Source organism: Morone saxatilis, unplaced genomic scaffold (genome assembly GCF_004916995.1).
Source record: "Morone saxatilis isolate NCDOM2014 unplaced genomic scaffold, NCSU_SB_2.0 Contig14, whole genome shotgun sequence".
In the NCBI taxonomy this organism is placed as follows: domain Eukaryota; kingdom Metazoa; phylum Chordata; class Actinopteri; family Moronidae; genus Morone; species Morone saxatilis.
Window position 1 is genome coordinate 8,083,496 of NW_023339696.1, and position 6,376 is coordinate 8,089,871.

The window sequence follows — 6,376 nt, forward strand, 5'->3', positions numbered from 1 at the left end:
GAGACGTCTATGGATGTCCCAATCCGATCTCAACGATCGATATCGGCGCTTTTCACGGCTGATCGGTATTGGCTATATGTTGAACTTCACTGATCCAATCCGATCTTTTGTTTTACGTCAGCTGGTACACAATGCAGCCATCGTCAACTCTCTGCGTCTTCCCCCACTCTGTGTGTGAGTAATTCATTAAATGTAATCCACGCAAAATATGTAGAGAGCACGAAACCTCGATCGGGTTATTGAAAGGTTATTTTAACAGTCAGTTAAGACCTTCAAGCTCAGGTCACATGAACCCTCGTCTTGATTACTGTCTTCTACATCAGATACTTTTTAGTTACAGTGGCAGGCTTGCAACTGAGAGATACAGCTCTTAAGGTTTTATTTATGGCGTAAAATGATGTAGTTCAACCGATGAGATGCTTTTGGATACTGGTATCAATACTGATGCCTGCTTTCAGGATTAACAGACTGACATTCACATGAGTTGTAGCAGTCCCTCATTCATTTAGTTTCCCATTAATTTTGGCACATAGTCGTCATTCCTCCGGGTTGGTCAGAGGATCATTCAGATCACTTGTTGCTCAGGTTGAGGGGACTGACTCCTCAACAATGCAGCTCAGTGATTCCCCTCTTGGCCAATCAGGGAGTGACTACGCCCATTCTTGAAGGCATAAGAGAGGAGGGGGAACTGCCCACCCAGCTCAGAATTTACTTTATCAGACACAGTCAGCCAGAAACTCTGGTTCTTTATGTCCCACTGAGATCTCTTCTTGTTTCTCATTGAAAATGTCTGAGTATTCTGCAACTGAGCACAGAGTGAAAGTCGAACCCCTCAGTACCGGTACCAGGGCAGACTTTAGGGTCATTTGTTCAAGAGGCTCCTTGCCTTGCTGCCTGCAGGCTTATTTTTGTTTATTGGTTTATTTTCATTTAAAGCCCCGTCCCCATTTTTTTACCATTTGAAGGGTCATTTTTCATTGTTAAAGTACTTGTGAGTTTTGTTCTCCTAGTGGATATTGATGGTGTTGGGAACTAGTTCTCAGGGTCCTTTCTCCTGAGCTGAGAAGAGACTTGGGGAATCAGTACATAATTACAATACACATAATTGAGAGTTTATCTGTAAAATGATTGCTGCAGGAAGTGACATGCAAATTCTGTTTTATGCGATGGCCTTAATTACTTCCATCTTGATCTAATTACGGCATGAGGTCTACGCTAGAAGGGGAATAAATTAAGGAAAGTGACCTTTAATTTATGAGATTATGGCCTAAAACAAATTTAGAAGTACTGTAAATTGTATCTTTGTTTTGATTTAATACTTATATTATACTTGATACAAAATACACTCACAATATACTTCAGATTATCTCCTAACCTATTCAAACTTTGCTGCCTAATATTAGATTTATCTATGATTAGATCAAATTAAACTAGACTGTGTTAAAATGTCCAAAAATATGATTAAATTAGATTAGATTGCATTATATTAGATTAGGTAAATGTGATGGAATTATTAATATGGATTAAATTATAATAGGTTAGCTTGAAGATTAGATTGGATTAGATTAGAATATATTTGGTATATGAGATTAAATCAGATAAAATTGACTAGATTAGATAGACTAGAATACGTTTTTGATGTATTGTAAATTAGATTACAATATGTTTGGTAGATGAAATTAGGTAGATTATATTACATGGCATTATATTGCATTAGATTAGGTATATTATTTTAGATCAGATAAGATTGTGCCGTTTATTACTGTGTTATCAGATTTCTTTGAACTGTGTCTTGAATATTACATAAAAGACAACATGTATTTGTGTCTACATGTTGTTTCTTTACCTTCAAAAACAACACAGTCACAGAAAGTTCAGTGTCTGACGGATGACTTACAGTTGGTAAATGAACACATGTTGCATGTTGCAGAGCTACAGTATGTGTAGCTGTGGGTAGGGAGCCTGTGAGGTGACACATATGAATACATTACTTCATTAATTCATTGATTCACAAACACAGGAACATGACTAACACTGATAATGTGGGAGCCTCTGTGGAAGTAGATAAAAACAGCTCATTCTGAGGTAACAACAACATAAAGAAAATATCTATGAATATTATATTCCATTTCTGCAGATAGATCCTCCTAAATGTTACTCACTGATGATTTAAAATCAAAACACATCTTATGGTCTTAAACAAAAACTTCCCAAGATTAGCATCTGATCGCCAGTGAGCCAACACATCCACAAGAGGGCAGAGTGGGAGAGAGCCGATGGTACCACTTAGCAGTGGTATTGTGTCTGCTCACATTTTACAGTTGTGTGAAAATATAAAAAGATGATAGGGTTGATGTACGTTTTGATATAGCTATAACCTGACCAAAACACAATGAGCATTTCCATAAATTGCTGTCTGTCAGCCCATTGTCCAAATCTCTTTGTCACCACATTCTCACCATCTGTAAACAAATGCATATAAAGTGCAGCATCAGTCACGCCGTGTTGATTGAAGCAATGAAGGCGGGCAGGGTATTCATACAACAAACAGCCCTTTCTGTTCTGTCTATTTGCTTGATATGTGTAAATGAGAAATGTTTCTCATGTGTTCACAAATTTATGCTTTGCAAGATTGTCTGAATGTGGAACCAAACCTTTGCGTGTAGACGTTTAAAAGGGGAATCACTCTTTGGTTGCACAGACTGTGGCAAGGGGCCTCAACCAAACACAAGGGGACCACTTGTTTATTACATATAAAAATGCATTGTAATTTATAAAAATATAAAATATTTTGTATCTCAAATATGAATCTATAACCCTAGCTGTCCGATAAATATAGTAAAATGTATATTTCTCTCTGAAATGTGGTGTGAGTTAAAGTATATAGCACAAAATGGAAACACTCAAGTAAAGTAAAAGTACCTCAGAACTGTAGTACAGCTCTCGAGTAAATCTATGCCTTCTTCATTACATTCCACCACTGGAAATCACCACAATTGAAAAAAGTTATGGCTCAGGAAAAATATGGCACTATAAGCTTACCATCCAAGTTCAAATCTGTATGTAATATTATTTTATATGTATTATTAGGATGTTTGACTTGGATTGATCTGTTTGATGATAGGTATTTCTTGTGTGTTTGCTTGCCCCCTAGTCACCTGGTGAGTCCGTCACAGTGAATTCTTTGATAACATATGATGAAACAGTTTGTAGGAATTCTTGACTAGGGCAGTTTTGCAACAGGTGACAGTCTTAATACTGGCACCATAAATCACTATGTTTTATCTTTTCTGCATTTCACAGCAGTCATAAATCAACACTGCGTGGACCTGAGGTTCAAAATAAGTGATTATGTCAGAACACAGCGTAGTATGACCCCCTTTTGATCTAGTCCATACATACAATATATGTTATGTATGTTGGCATGTGTAGGGTACCTGTATATATACGTTTATATGTGCTTTACCAACCTGACAGACCTTATGTTAATTATGTTATTATGCTATTAAGTTCCAGAGTTCTCATCTGTGTGGAAAAAGCCGAGCAATCTGGTGTCATCAAGATCAGTTTTATATTCATATATCTGATTTATAAGCTGCCAATTGATATGCTCAACGGAGGCAGCAGAGGGCAATTGTTGACTAATCATAAACAGACTAATCATTAGCTTCTGAAATGATGAACATGCCTCTTTATCTGACCTCAATGTCTCCTGTAATCCCAGCAGACAGGGTCCTAAGGCTTTAACCTTTATTCAATGGGTAAGGCTGACTTTTTTTGTTACGCACGGTCAACAAATCCCATGAAAAGACCAAAATCTGTTAGTATGTTTCTCAATTATTTCTGATTTCCATAATCTGTCACTTTGCCCCAAGCCTTTTTGTTCCGACTGTAGATGTCAATCTTTAAAAAAAGGACACAAATAGTTTCATTTTCAAAAAGGCATTCCCATAAACAACTGGGAGCTGTAGTTTTTAGCAACAGTAATAAATAGTGTAACTTGTGGGGACTGTTTTTGGACATTAATATGCATGTTTTTTCTTCATATGTATTCGCTGACTATCAATGTAAACATCATCAAAATACTTGAAGCCCCTAAGTGTAGTAATTGGGAATTTCTGACTTTGTTAGTATAGAGATTCAAAAAGGAAAATGCTAAACCTTCAGAATAATCTGAAAAATGACACTAACATATATATTCTGTATCTGCTTGTTCCAGATATATCACATGTACATTGAGTGATGCGCTTAGATTTAAAAGGGCAGTGGTTTATGGCTACAATAAATACTAAATTCCACATGTCATATGCATCCATTGATATACTTTTCCCTGTAATTCAACCTGGCATATATTGTATCTGTAGAAACTTGTTGATCTTTGAAATACAGTTCTCTGGGTTTGAACAATTATTGTCTTATTGTATTGGGGTCGAGGGGTTCAGACACTCATGAAGATTCACAAAAAAACCTACATCAGAAAATTTGAGGTTATGCTTAAAAATGCGTTCTTCTTACTTCAACCCTTATCTTTTATGTGTGTGTGTGTGAGTGTGTGTGTGGCCTACACGTTCACAGGCCTGCTTGGGTGCTCTGTGAGTTGACTTGAAGGCCTCCATTAAAACAGTTCTCTTATCTACCTTCATGTGGAGGGGAAAGTGCTTAGTTGGACCCATTTTCACAGACTAACAATAACAGCCACTGTTAACGGCGTTCAGTTGCTATTAAACAGACATGATGAGACAATAAAACAAAGAGTCTTGTTCCTTCTAACACATTACTATTTGCTCTTCCTGATAAAATGCCAGGGTGTGTTGCGATGGAAAGCCTCTTCACATGAAACTGTAATGGGACTAAATGGCTATGTGCCCCAAGCCAACCGTGCTCATACAACATCATACATGTGTGTTTGTTTAAGAGATTTATGACCCTGTAAGGTGGTGGCCAGACAGGAAGCTGATGATGTACTGTACTGGAAAGACATAAGTTTTGTTTGGAGATGTTGAACATGTGGCCAAATGAGTATAAATGTTTGTTTTGTGTAGTAGAATCACACAGCGTAATAATGTTGTGGGTTTTGGTGTTGATTGTGAGTTTATTAAAGAAACACATGTGTTTGTGATCTTTCACATGTTGCTCTCCATGTGCACAGCACAAGAGATGACAAAATAGTCAAATTTCACATTCTACAGAAAGCAAACTTAAAATTCACTTACACAAATGTCATATAAAGATGCTGTTATCAGAACAAACTTCTCTTATCAACATAGAAGCAAAGAGCATAAAACAGTGTGAGAAAGACACTTCAATCATCGAGTGATAAAAGTCTGACACGAACAAGATTTAAGACAATAGGACAATAGTGTGTTTATAGATGATGTGTGGAGAGGTAGATTGATAAAGAAACAAAAAAATATAGCAAGCAAGCACATTTAACAAGTTATTATAAAAATACATTATGGCAATAGATTGAATTTGGTTACATGAGATTACATTTGTTTGATAACTTGGTGACTGTAGATAAATGTGTAGTAGTGAGCAGTTTAGTGCCACCAAATAAGAGAAGGAATGTGAAGCATTGATGAATTTACCTTAATGTGACTTATAACATGAAAGCTGTTATGCTGTTGCCTCAGAAAATGTGTCTCAATAAATCGAAGGGTCAATCAACAGAAAGTTAATCAGTAACTATTTTAAAGTGTTAAGTAATTGTGGAGAAATCCAGTACCATGAGGAATAACATAAAATAGCAAGAACAACAACACAGTGGATTAAAATCGCACTACCTGGAATCGCTTAAAATCATAGTAAAGCAAATATTCAATTCCATTCTTATTTACTTGAGATGTACATCTTTGACAAGAGTCTACAGCCATGGTAGCAGCGCTGTGAGGCTGAGGTAAATGCTAAAAGTCTCACAGTGATAAAGCTAACAAACTGACATTAAGCAAGTTTAATGTAGAACATGTTGACAAATTTAGTTTAGCATTGTAACATTTACTTAATAGCACTAAACACAAAGTACAGCTGAGGCTGATGGGAATGCCATTAGTTTTTAATTTGTTTAGTGATAAACCAAAGTATTTGACATATTGAAAGATTACCCTGTTGATTGAGATGGAAAGTTACAATTTATCCAGTGGAACAAAACAAAAATCCATCCAATAGTTGATGAGACATTTCACTTACCTATACCCACCCTATATATATGCATTATATTAATGCACTCCCGTCTTCTGTACAGTCTTCTTAACTTTTCTTATCTTTATTTATTTATTTATATTTTTAAAAGTACTTTATTCTTGTGTTATTTTTGTGTGATTTGTATATTTTTGTGAGATTTGTATATTTTTGCGTGATTGTATATTTTAAGCACCAT